This window comes from Abramis brama, assembly GCF_963993115.1.
Source record: "Abramis brama genome assembly, chromosome: 1".
Taxonomy (NCBI): Eukaryota; Metazoa; Chordata; class Actinopteri; order Cypriniformes; family Leuciscidae; genus Abramis; species Abramis brama.
In genome coordinates, this window is record NC_139963.1 from 61037432 (window position 1) to 61051388 (window position 13957).

The 13957-nt window shown below is 45.7% G+C and overlaps 1 long non-coding RNA gene across 1 annotated transcript in view; it reads right to left on the reverse strand.

Moving 5' to 3' along the window:
- Positions 1-11607, reverse strand: part of LOC311078280 — a 15311-nt gene extending 3704 nt beyond the window's left edge. The window contains exon 1 of the long non-coding RNA XR_014605110.1: positions 10834-11607. This is a non-coding gene — a long non-coding RNA (uncharacterized lncRNA). The remainder of the gene's footprint in view (positions 1-10833) is intronic.
- Between the last annotated feature and the right edge of the window lie 2350 nt (positions 11608-13957).

Below are 13957 nucleotides of genomic sequence, written 5' to 3' on the forward strand. Positions count from 1 at the left end.
CCCAAATCTGAGTTACATACATTAAAACTATATTTCTATAGGAGGATGTTTGTGTGTGTGTGTGTGTGTGTGTGTGTAGAAGGTTTCAAGTTTCGTTATCTCTCTGTGGTCCAGAGAGGGGAAAGGGGGGGTTTGGAATGTCTCTGAGGTGACATTAGTGTCGTAAAAGTCAATTGGTTCCAGTCTTCATGGAGCCAAAGCCTAATTTGCACTCACGAGTTCAAAGTGCACCAGCTTTTGTATTCAGGAAGAAATGTTTTTAGCAACACAGAGTATTTGAATTTGTTAATTCAAACCAACGACGAATGATTCGATAGCCAATGTTGTTACATTCCCCCTTTTCGTCCGGTGAAGTCCGTGTGGACATCGTCGGACGACAATCATCACAATGGTCACATGGCAGGTGAATCATGACAGTCGTGTAGCAGGTGGATCATGACGGTAGGAAGGCAGGTGGTGCTTGGAGCTGAGGATTCAGTTCGATGAGGTTCGGCGTGGTCTCTGACTTGACACCCCCTTTCTGGGGATTCCGTCTGAAACCTTTGGACACAGCTTTCGTGAGCTTGGCTGTATCGCATCTCGTTGAGTCTTCTGTACAGGATGGAAACCAACCTAGTGTTAGGGTCTGGCTGATTACCTGCAAAGGTGCACAGCCCAATGTCGGCGGCGTTCCAGCCTCGGATCGCAGATGAAGTGTTCAGAACGGGCCGTCGAGCCGGTGCTCGGAGGGCTTTGTTGGCAGGAGCAATGTCCATGAGTTGGGACCCCCTTTTCTCACTACGGAGTTCCAGTCCTGGATTCAAGGTGACGTTGAAGTTTTTGGAGGATGGTAGTTTCAGTGCTGTCTGGTACTCTTTGCTGGGAAGCTGGTACCATGTCAGGCCATCAAGGTGTAGGATGACACCTTTCAGTACTTGAAGTCCCATTTTCTGGTTGAGCATGTTGACACGGCTGGTTGTGTCATGCGGGTCGTGAGTGACAGTGGCGGTGTGCACAGGTGCGTTAGCACGCCACCTTTCACCTGCTATCTCTGCTTGTGTGTGGGTGACTTTGCTGACCAGGGGGTGCAACCCGCAGATTTCTTCAGCGTTGTCTCTGAGTAAGGGTTTGCTAAGGCAGAGATAACAAATGTCTTTGGTCATAGTACACAGGTGTAGGTTTGGAGCTGAGTACCGTTGTGTGTCGCCATCGTGGTAGGCCACCACGTCTGGAGGGCTTATCTTGATGTGGGTGTTGTTTTCCCAAAACCTGACCTTGCGAATGTCTGTAAGTCTGTAGACTTGGCTTGACTCGATGATAGGCGGATTTAGGAGAAGGCCCACTTCTCTCTGCTCGGGATCGAAGCAGAGTGAGATGGCGCTACCCAGAGAGTAGGCCAGGTGTTTTTGTAGAAAGTCAGCTGGCATGTTGATGGCGGAAGCCAGCACAGTTAGCATCAGGCTTAGTATCAGGTATGGTGGGATTACACCTGTGGCTATGCTGTCATTGGAGGAGCTAACCTCCCACAGCATGTCTGTCGTTGGCACTGTAACCAGCTGAGTCTGGACAAAGTCACTCTGTAAGACAGTAAACTGCGGCTTCATGGAGTTTGCGGTCTGGTTCGCTGCATTTACACTGGACACGCCAATGTTAAACAGAGTTCTGACGGCAGCTCCGGTTCCGAGCAACGCTCCCAGGAACTGGCTGGAGTGGTGGTTGGTGCTTAGGAGTCCCGATTGTGCAACAGTCACTTTCTCAAGTTGGTTGAACATGTGTTCGACCTTGGCCTCGGCGTGAGAGAGGGAGTCCTCTGTCCGTCGGACACTTGTCCAGATGTATTGGGCTACGGAGCTGGGGTGGTGTGCTCTGTAGACCGGGCGGGGCTGGATGAGTCGAACATGCACTTGCTGGGGGTAGGTCTTGCCGTCCGTGATCTGTGGTCTCGGTCGTTCTCTCGGTGGCAGCTGTCCTCTGGTTGGCAGACAGTACAGCATGGCGAACCACAGCAGCAACCTGGCACAGACAACAGGGAGAGAGAGAGAGAAAGGGGAGGAAGAAGCCAGCAAGGGTTGTCTTTGATTGGACAGGGCAGTCTTTTTACTTTGTGGGCGGCGACTGGGTTTAGTTCGCCTTGGCCCATGTTTTGCCACATCTTGCTGTCGGCTTGTCGCTTGCTTCAGTGTCTCGTCAGTGTCTCTGGTGCTGCTGTGTGTAGCACATGATGCGTTATAGACGAACATTAGCAGTTTACCCCCCTTTGTGCGCCGTGGCATTACAAGCCTTGGCATTGTGATGTCAATCGGTGCACAACTCAGAATGTTTTTCTGTTCACGCAGCATGTGCGTTGTGTCATGCACTGGTCTGAGGCACTGGTTGTCAGTGAGGTCAGACGGCGTGTGAGGGTGGATAAGGAAAGTCTTTATGTAGGTGACAGAAGCCGGAATGTCCGTTATGTTTGTCTTTGTAAACACCGGAGCCAGCGTAAGCGGCTCTGAGGTAGGTAGATGAGCTCGTAAAGGTCTTATGCTGTGTGTAATCTTCACTTTCTTTAGGGTGGGTGGGTGGGTTGAAAGTGACCACAGCTTGTTGTTTAGTGCGCCAGGCTTGGCGATGGCTTGAGTGAGGTCATGTCGCTGCAGGTGAGTCATGACCTTGAAGCAGCAGGTGTCAAAGTCTTTGGTGGGCTGTAAGGTGCAGGGTAGCACAGTTGAACCTTGACTTGGTGCTGAGTCCGTGTCTTCATGGCTGGCTGTGAGAGTTCCCGTGAACTCTGTGACCGTTGTGACCTGACCGTCTGGCTGTGACTGGAGGGGGCAAAGTTCTCGTACTTGAGCCCAGACTTTGAGCTGTTTCAAGTCCAGTAACGGTTCAAAACGATCTAGAAGGTCTCTGCCGATGAGGAACGGAAAAGTGTCCATTTTTGAGATGAACACGGGATGGACTAGACTCAAAGGACCAATTGTCAGGTGAATGTGGGCTACCTGTTCGAGCCGGATGTCATGTTGACTGTATGACTGTACGTTCAGTTCACAAGTTTGAGGTGTAAGAGTTCGGTCTTGTCTCTTAGCTTCAAATTGGAGTCTTTGGAACAGTTGATTTGAGATCACCGTAATGTCCGATCCTGTGTCTATCAGGGCTTCCATGCTGACTTCCTTTTCCAACGTGATGTTCAGGTAGAGTTTTTGGGCCACCCCCTTTTTGATCAGGTTGCCCAAAAACATTGGCATCGGGACAGGTGTAACGGTCGTTGGGTGGTTAGGACCGGTCTCGTGTAGCTTGCTGTGGAGGCAGTTAGACAGAACAGCGTTTCCTGGTACCTTGGTATTTTGGTACCTGGTGTGAGGAAGTGTGCCGTCTCGTTCAGGGTGTGCAGCTGTCAGCTGTGGAGCTTTGGTGATGTTGTCACCTTGTGATGTGACAGTTAGCTCTGTGGTCTGTGGATGATGAGCAGTGTTCGAGGTGCTTGGCTCAGTCAGATGGCGGACAGACGGTTTGGTTTCAGTTCTTATGCTTAGGCATAAGATGTCTGGCTCGTCCTTGTTGTCTTTCTTGCAACGTTTCTGGTGAAGAAGCTCTTTCAGCACCCTTAGGATCTCTGCTGTTTCAGACGTGGCTGCACTGTGGTTATCTGATGTGCGCTCAGGCTTGAGCTTACCAGTGTCGTGTCGAGAGTGGTTCCACTCTCTGTCGGGGCTTGTTGTCCTGGACGGTGGAGATCGGCTCTTCTTGGGTCGCCGGCCGGCTTCCCGGAATCTTTCAGAGCGCTCGCTCTGGTGCTTTGGACGAGCACCACCGCGATTGTGTTGCCCTCTGCTGGTTTGGAACGGTTGTGACTCTCTGTAAAAATGTCTGTGACTGTGGTGTTGTGGGACACCCTCTAAAGTCAGTTTTGAACAGTGTTCAGAGACAGAATAGATTGTGGGGTTTTTCACAGTCTTTTCAGAAATAGTCTTTTGCTTGGTGTAAGCTTTATGGGCTAAGTCACGCAGCTGTTGTGTAGACATGCTACGTGGGCACGCGGCCACGCCCAAATGGTAACTTAAAGTAGGATGTAGGTTTCTGAGGAACAGAGTTTTAAAGTTGATGTCCTGTTCCATCCCGGGCTCATTCCGGGCTCCGAAAAAGGCTTGTCGGAGTCGGTTGTAGTAGATCTGGGGGTGTTCACGCCGACCTTGCTTGAGGTCTACAGCAGCGATGAAGCCTTGATCGGAGTCTGGATCAGAGAATTCACGGATCAAAGCTTGCCGTAATTGTTGGAAGTCCGTTTTGACAGCCTCAGTTTGACGGTCTAGGAAGCTACGAACATCACTGCTAGCCGTTATTCTTAACAGATACAAATTGTCCCAAGCTGTCACGTTGGCGACAGTTTGCAAGTGAAAGTCAATGTCTTTTAAATAAGCATGAATGTCACAACCTTCTGCAGAATCTGGATCGAACATAGGAATGTTTCGAGCTAGCTTGTCAAGTTCTCGGGGGGTCGTGCCGTGGTTAGTGGCATGGGTTGTCTGAAAGGGTCCTCCCCCTTTTGCTGCTGACAGGTGTTCTTGAAAGCTGGCTGGTGATATCTTGAGCCGTGGGCTTACATCTCCCTTTTCAGCTCTGGTTTCTTGGCTGAAAGGGTTGGGGTGGCTGGCCGGGAGAAACTCTGTGATGTGTGTTTCTCCGTTCCAGCCACTCTGCAGTCTGTAAGAATGTCTCAGTTCTGCATGAACAGTGTCAAGTTCATCTTGGAGCTCGTCTCTCTGCAGAGTAAGCTCGCCGATTTTAGCTCGGGCCGTTTGCAAATGTTTCTCGCAGGCCCTGGCTTTTGCTTCTGCTTCTTTTAGTTCAGTCTCGGCTCTCTCTAGGAGAGCGTCACTTTGTTGGAGTTTTTCGTCAAGGTTTTTTCTGGTTTCTCTCTCCAACTGTTCTCTTTGGTCTGTGTCGAGGCGCAGATCTTGCAGGGCATTTCGAAGTCTTTCTACTTCTTTCTGTAGCTCTGGATCTGTGGCGTCCTCTTTCTCGCGCTGGTACTGGGTTTCGAGGAGGAGCTGATCAAGGCGACTTTGGGTTCGGGCCTGGTCCTTCCGGGCCTCCTCCGCTTGAAGCTTAAGCGTTATGGCTTGCTGCTCCAGGTCGATGTTGCGCCGTTCGCTGAGCCTCGCCTGGGCGACGGCGTTGTGGGTGACGCTGCTGACGATCCTGGTATCTTTGTAGTTGTAGCTTCGGGTAGGATCGTGTGTTATCAGTTCGTCTAGCTCGGTGTCCAGTTGCGTTTGGCTCAGATGCTGCAGGTCACTGGCGTCCTTGGCTAAGTGCTCCCGATAGACCGCGGGACTGGATGCACGGGACATATTGGCTTCGCTGTAGGCGAGAGAAACACAGCACACACACAAAGAGTCCAATGCAAGTTCGTTCTAAGGTTAATGAGCTATACTCATACGGGCTATGCCGTTTATGAGAATTTTGGGCTAACTGATGCACAGTTAGACAGTTAGCAGAGCCAATTGACTTGGGTCGAAGGACCCGAACTAGAGATTTAACAGGCAGTAGCCTCGCGGGTCAAGTGATGACACCGGCTGTTTGGTTTGTCGCTCTATTATTTAGCTTCCTTGGTGGCTCTCGTAGGTTACTTGTCTCTAGGTGAAAATGAAAGAAACAAATCACAACCGAACAAAGGATAGAAAAGACTGAGGTAAAACAAAACACTAGTGATGACTAGGTCTGAAATTAAATAAACAGAATAGTAACACAGTACGTGTTCAAGAGGATAAAGAGACCTAAGCTATTACCACTGCTAGGGTTTAGGATAGGGCCAACAGGTGAGTGGGGCTATCGGGGTAGAAAACCTAGGAAGATGGTGTGGCTTAGAGAAGAGATGGGCCAACACTTAAAATATCCGGGAGATATCTAGTGTTCTGTGGCTTATAGTAAGTGGAATGGGTTTTACTAAATTTAGTTTACCTGCGGTGAATTGAGGTCATTCAGGTGGAAACCAGTGGCTCGGTCAACCTCTCCGACGGTTCTCCAACACTTGACCGCAGTGCTCTCGGGCAACCTCGTCTCTCGGTACCACAGTGTGCCCACTCAAACCACTTGCGACTTTAAACACAAAGTGGCAACGCCAAGGTGTCAATCATCAGACGGCACGGAAAGATTGAGTTTTCCTCGGAACTCTCCTTTCGGAGTGGTCCTTTCAGCAGACCCCAGTTCGAGTGATTGTCTCAAAATTGCCTTGTGTGTCGCTGACGTTGACTTAACCTTTTGGCGGGCCAAATTGCTGATGTCGGGGTGGCGTGCCACAACCGGAGGTACGAGATTCGGAAGAGTCCGAGACACACGGCCAGTGCCAGGTAGCGTCGGACAGATGACCTCGCTCGCGGAAACCAACCCGAGATGACTGCAACTCACCACAGTGCTCTAGTGAATGCCACCTATAAATACACAAAGGATAAACAAATGAAACTTAAAGTGAATTAAGGCTAGTTTGTTTAAACCAAATGGATTAGTTATTTATGTGGCAATAAGAGTCAAAGGTTTTACTAAATAATAATAAACAAAAGGAGATTATGATAATGTTACTTATCAAAATGACCTAACCCAAGAGAGAGAAGGAAAAGAATAACAGTAGAAATAAAATAATAGAATAAAAATAACAATTTAAAAATAAAATCAAAATGTAATGACAGGATGAACCCAGGAGAAGAGGCAGGCCGCAGTAGTGGGTTTTCACCACAAGGGGGCGTGCTCCCTCTCTGTGCTTAACCTGGCAAACAGAGAACTTAATTCAAATCAAAAATTCAAAACTTGTTTAAATTAAAATTTTAAATAAGCATGTAAGGAAATGTGAAAATCAGAATGATATCTTATAATAATCCAGATACAATAAAGTATCAGTCCTATTTATAAAAATAATCAGGAGAGAAATACGATAAAAGAGTGAAAGGAGGAAAATAGTGATGCCGACTTAGTATCCACAAGGCCACACGATGGTGCTGTTTCCTCCAAGTGGATATCAGTGGCTGAATACACAACTCAATTTAAATTTAAAATTCAAACGTTTAAATCAAATTTAAATGAACATGTAAAGAAAATGTAAAAGGAGAACTGGTAACAGTGCCATAACTATAAAATAAATCAAAATAGAAAAGTGGAAATAAACAATTCCTGACAGGATTTGAAGAGAGAGAAAAGAGAGCTGAGTGAACCGACCTAGCGGGAGGCGGCCACTAGGTGCCGTTGTTTCCTCTAAGGGAATGGCTGGGATTTAATCTAAGTTTTAATTCAAATCTAGTTTGAACCAAACTCAGAGTAAATGTATCAGTCAAAAGCAGGAAAATTGTGTAACACAAAATAATATTCGCACGAGCAAAGCTGTAAATGCGAATAGTTATTTAGAGTTTAAACATTAATTCACAGGGAAATGAATTCAGCCGTAAAGAGAGCGTTATCTGATAACTGGCCACGAGGTGGCGTAATTGTGCTCATGCAGGCTGACGTCAGTGGGAGTGGTGCTGACGTCGGATGACTCGGTGGGGCGCGTAATTTGAGAACTGCCACACACCTAAAGGCTGTTGGTCAGTGGAGTGTTTCAACAATTGAGACTGCAAATTTTTATCTTAGAATCACTATACATTTGGGTTCGTTTTGCGCTCGGTTGCATGCGAAAAATGACGCGAGTTTCACAACATGTGACTAACAGGGATTACACGTCTATTTAATTACACATTGTACATGAAACGGTTTAAATAAAACAGGAATTATCATCTGTTTTAATTAATAACTGAACAAACAGGAATTAAACTTCTGTTTTAATTACACATTGTACATGAAACGGTTTAAATAAAACAGGAATTATCGTCTGTCTTAATTAATAACTGAACAAACAGGAATTAAACTTCTGTTTTAATTACACATTGTACATGAAACGGTTTAAATAAAACAGGAATTATCGTCTGTTTTAATTAAACTGAACAAACAGAAAGTATCGCATCTGTTTAGTTAATAGAGCTGTGAGCAAAACAGGAATTATCCGTCTGTTTAACTAATACAGCTGCGAACAACAGGAATTATCCGTCTGTTGTTATAAATTTAGATTTTCCTTAAATCTAACAAAGCTCCAATTTACAAATCTATCATCAAACCTGTGTTGTTTATATGATTTTTGATTTGCGTAGGTTCACAGTGAGTAGCTAAGTCACTGAGTAACCCACAGGAGAAATCGTCTTAGCTGGACATTATTGGACTAACCATAACTTCAACTAGCGATAATTTATTCAGGCCTTACTTATACTGCTGAGGGGGGGAAACTCGCCCCGATCAGACTTACGTCTCGCACTAGAAAGAGATTCCTTCGTCTTAATAGGCGGTTTATTAATATCAACATGTACACTGCAAAGAGTTTTGTTTCGTCTTTACAGGCACAGGTTCATATGGACTGCAGTCTACTCACATTTAACAGTGTTAAAATTTGTCTAGTCATATTTTAGCAACTTGTTAAAAATGTAACGTTGCTGACTTCGGCTTTTTGCCTTGGTCAGTTAGAAGTGAGTTCGCGTTTGCGACTTATCTCACAAATTCATAATTTCATAATGCGCAAAAATTATTAATAACCATATAAACAGATTGAAACTGAATATTGCCCATAACAAAGTTTGAAATGCCCGCATTCTCCACCAAAACTGTCGCAACAATGGGTCGTACATTAATATTAATATTAGCTCAAATGATCTATAGGGAATTTTAATAATTAATCATGAATATGATTAATATTTTGTATGTTACAGTTACATTAATTTATCGCAGCTGAACTAGATTGATATATGAACGATTACCATAACGGGTTATGGTTCGTCATTAATACATCAATTGTTCTTATTTCAGCTCGAAGTTATGGGATAACTTTAATGGAATTAATTTAGTTATCAAACAATCTGTTTGTCCAGCGAACAGATTGTACGTAAGATTAAATTAACTCTCAAGGAAAATTATCCTTCTTACAAACACGAGAAAGAGTATCTTTTCCAGGCCTTGAAAAGACACTCTCTGTGTTTGTAGACTAAGATTAGGTTACTTAAATCGTAGCCAAGGTAAAGCATATAGCTAAGATCGAACATTTCAGGGACTAAGTAACATGGGCAATTAAATCAGAGTCAGTCAAGGGCATATGGAATTTAATAATTGGACTAATACTACATCGAACTAAGGAATACAAGTTCTACAATTTACACGAGTAAATATGTATGTACAGGACACGTAAACAAAATACAAGACTAAACGGATAACAGATGAGAGAGGGAGAGGAAGGGAGAAAGTGAAACTAAAGTTTCAGGACGAGAGAGATCACCGAGATGATCTCAGCATGGCAAAAATCACAGACAGTAACCCGTAAGAGACAACAAAGAAATCACATCATAAGTTCAATTCAATAATCGATACTTGCATGGCATATGGTTCTCTGTGTATGAGGTGTGTAGGACCGCAGGGTTCTGCGTGTCTTTAAAAGCAGCGCGAGTCGTCTGAGGGGAGGCGTGCGCGTGCTGTCTTCCGGCGCGCGTGCGAGCGCGGGAGCTTCAAAGAGTTGCCGGGAATGATTCAGGCTAAGTTCATTCAGCTCGTGAATGAACAGAGGCGAAGAGGAAAACGAAACTAGACTATAGAAAAACATAAAAGAAATAAATAAAAAGAAAAGAGAAGCAGGCCGAAGCCGGTCCGGACTTGGGTTTTGGAGGAGGAAGGAGAGAGCGTAGGCATGAGAGAGAGAAGGGTTTTCTGAGTCGGTCTTTTATGGACAATATGGGTTGACGCCTCTGTTCGCGCGAACAACCAATGAACGTCCAAAGGTCTGAAGCGGGAAAAATGTCTTTGTCTTAGTTCCCAGTTTAATTTGCATGTTTTATGGCAGCGTTATTATGTGATCAGTTATAATCTAACGAGGGTAAAAATAGTATCATACATTTTACCAGATCCTGATGCATACATTTGGTTCCAGTACAAGGAGAGCTTTACGTGGATACCGAATTAGATATGTTTCGAAGGTACACGTCGAGATAGATTATTATTCTGTAAAAATAAGCTTAAAAGTTAAACTAACAACCTAGGAATAAAATGAACCCAACATGTGGTGTACATTGATAAGTGGGCATTGAAGATTGGACTTTAGAAAGATCCACATGGCATATCTATGATTGAAAAAGGGTGCACATCTGAAACATTATTCCTTTACGGTTTACAAGAATACAAAAACCCATCACAGAGAAGAACAATCATGAAAAAGAGAAATTACATTCAGGCTTACATATTTCTTCAATGGTTATACATATAAAATATCTAGGATGAACACCTAATTCTGCTCTTCTGGCTAACATTCCGTTAGGTAATAAAACACAGTTCCACACAGGGGGGAAGGGATTGCCAGAGAATGTTAGTGAACCCTCTCTAACTAAAACACTATTGATTAAAGAATACATTTCAAAACCACACCTCTAGAAAATCATAATTATATGGTCAAACGAATTAATAAAACATGCGTACAGGAAGATCAAACCCAAATCTGAGTTACATACATTAAAACTATATTTCTATAGGAGGATGTTTGTGTGTGTGTGTGTGTGTGTGTGTGTAGAAGGTTTCAAGTTTCGTTATCTCTCTGTGGTCCAGAGAGGGGAAAGGGGGGGTTTGGAATGTCTCTGAGGTGACATTAGTGTCGTAAAAGTCAATTGGTTCCAGTCTTCATGGAGCCAAAGCCTAATTTGCACTCACGAGTTCAAAGTGCACCAGCTTTTGTATTCAGGAAGAAATGTTTTTAGCAACACAGAGTATTTGAATTTGTTAATTCAAACCAACGACGAATGATTCGATAGCCAATGTTGTTACACTGGTTACTTTTACATATCCAACATTATTAATTAACAGTGATGTAGCACAAGATCCCGGGCCCTATGCAGACAGTCCTGATGGGCCCCCATGTTCTTCAAGATAAATGGGAAATGGTTTTCCTTCTATATCTTTAGGTGTTTTTTGTTTGTTTTCTCTGTACCTTTACTTGCCAGCCTGTATACTATGGTGTCTCTCTGATCATTGAGAAAGTATTTGATTATGAGAAATTATCTTTTATTATGAGTTGTAAGTGATTAATATGATGTAGCTGATTATTATGGGATTTACTGTATGTTTTTATGAGAAGGTATCTTATTGCAGGAAAGTGTCCCATTATTATGTGAAAGTTTATTATAAGATACAAAGTCATTCATGACACTGACGGCCCTAGTTTTGAACATTTGAACATGAACCTACATTGTTTTACATTTTGTGACTAAAAGACTGTCTTATATTTTTTCATTGATGATTTCTTGAAAATAATTTCTTGTCACCTTCTCCTGAAAACAATATCGTGAATAGTTTCATTTTATTCGCCCATTATGGTCAACTGTGTTAATTAAAATTATTACCACCTTCAAAATTAAAAACTCAGAATGACACATTCCAGAATATTATGTTTATAGATTACAATTAATGAATTTATCTGTTCAATTTTAAAGTTGTTTTTAATAATTGTGCAAAAACTTTGATGGTGTATAATTTGCAAAGTCCTCATATCCAGTAGAAAGTGAGTGAATTATTTAAAAAAAATAAAATATTATGTTTGTAAACCATTCAGAGATTACATTAATGTCATACACAAATTTGTATACAATACAAAATTTGTATCTATGATATTTTCAATGTCATCAGAACACAAGAAAATAATTATTGATTAGAAAGATAACAATGGAAAGATAAGAAAAGCTAGGGGGAAAAATAGATATTAATTTATTGTGGTGCGACGTTGGGGTCACAAGTTGGTGACTGTGGTGCGACGTTGGAGTCACATATTGGTGTCACGCGTCTGTGGTGTTGGTGTTTTACGCGACCCTTTCTGTCACGTAAAAGTACACAACTGTCGACTTCGGTAGGTTATCCGTGGAACTATCTACTCGCCATAGCGCAATACTTCTGCCTATCACACACACACACACACTGTTAAGCGGGTCGCACACCGGACGCGCAGCTCAACCATTTGAAATGGGTCTATAATTTGCTAGATTATTATTATCTAATTGTGGTTCTCTTACGAGAGTTCTCTCGTACTGCGTTTTATCAAAACGCTGCGGGAAAAGTCTCTTTTCACGATACACTGAAGCAAAAATTATCCTTTAATTTTCATATATGTAAAACGCGTTGCGGCAGCAGCAGACAGCTGAAGCAAGACGGCTTGTCCGCTCATTGGCTGCTCTGCGGCAACTGCATAAGCCTATCGAGCGCAGGCTGATGCAACATCAGACCAATGAGGGCGCTTCGCGCCCTCCTCGCCACTTCCCGCCGAGACGGGCGTGGCTTACCTCTATAAAAGGAGCTCGAGAAGGCTGATTCACTTGATTTTAATCTCTTCAGCGAAGCGCACGCATCGCTGGATCACGGAAGCAGCGTCGTTTGAAGCAAGCACTTCAGCGGGACGAGCCCTCGAAGCCGCTGGCCAACGCCGCCTTCTACAGCCGTACCTGCTGCGCTTTCCGACGCCCATATCCTTTACTGTTGCTCTGTTTTGTGTGTGTAGTGTTCTCGTAGCACTCACCCCCTAAAAGAGCGGCGTCTTTCTAAAGATGCCTAAATCCTGCGGCTCGTGCAGAGCCCCACTCGCCGAGGGAGACGACCACGTCATCTGTGTTTCCTGCCTCGGTGAGGACCATGCAGCGCTCGCGCTCGCTGACGGCGGCTGCCCTCACTGCGAGCTTTTGCCTATGGTGGCTCTGAGGACCCGCCTGGCATCCTTTTCGAAGCCTGCATTCTCCGCCGCGATGCCGCGCCGTAAGAAGCGCCGCTCGCAGCGGGTCCCGGAACCCGCTCCAGCCCGACCAAGCTCGCCGGTTCGCCCGCCAGCTTCACCGGCCTCGCCCGATTCACTTCCTGATGCTCAGCGCCCGCAGTCTGCCGCCGCTTCATCAGAGGAAGTTGTTTCAGAGGCCGCGTCGGGGGAAAAGGATTCCTGTTCTCTCCTGGCTTCAGGCAGCGAGGATTGGGCGAGCTCTGAGGATCTCGCGCCTCCTGCCCGAAAGCCCTCAAAGAGAGCCAACATTGAGACGGAGCTCATGCGAGTACTCGCTTTGGCCGCGGCGAGCCTCGGCCTCGAGTGGTCTGCACCGGAGCCCCCCTCTCGCACCCGGCTTGATGGTAGCTTCCTCCCTGGTGAGCGCACTTCTCCGGAATCTAAGCCCGCTCCTTTTCTTCCTGAGTTACATGAAGAAGTTGCGAAGGCCTGGAACGCGCCCTACTCTGCGCGAACGCGCTCATCTGTGTCGCCTGCATTCTCCTCACTGGACAAGGCGAATGACCGAGGCTACCTCTCTATGCTGCCGGTGGAACAGGCTATAGCGACCCATCTGTGCCCGCCCTCTGCTGGACGGCGGACTAAACCGGTGTTGCCTTCAAAAGCCTGCCGCATGACGTCGACGCTGCTCGCGCGAATATTCTCCGCCGCTGGGCAAGCCGCGTCAGCGCTACACACCATGGCTACATTACAGATATTCCAGGGTGATCTCCTCCGTAAATGGGACGAGGTTGGGCCTGATGCTGTCTGTATTGCGGATTTGAGGAGTGCTTCGGACCTCACGCTCCGAGCCACCAAAGCTGCCGCACAAGCCATGGGACACTGTATGGCTTCCGCCACTGTCGCTGAGAGGCACTTATGGCTGACGCTCACGGAGATGGCCGATTCCGAGCGCACCGCGTTCTCGACGCCCCGCTGTCTCCCGATGGCCTCTTTGGTTCTTCTCTCTCCGAGTTCGTAGAGAGATTTACTGAAGCCCAGAAAGCGTCCCAAGCCTTCAAGCACTTCCTACCGAAGCGCTCTGGTTCCGCGACGAGTCGTGATAAACGGACCCCGCGAACCTCACAGCCTCAGCCCCCGCCTTCGGCCTCCTCTTCGCAGCAGCCACAACAACGCAGCTCGAGACCCCGCTCT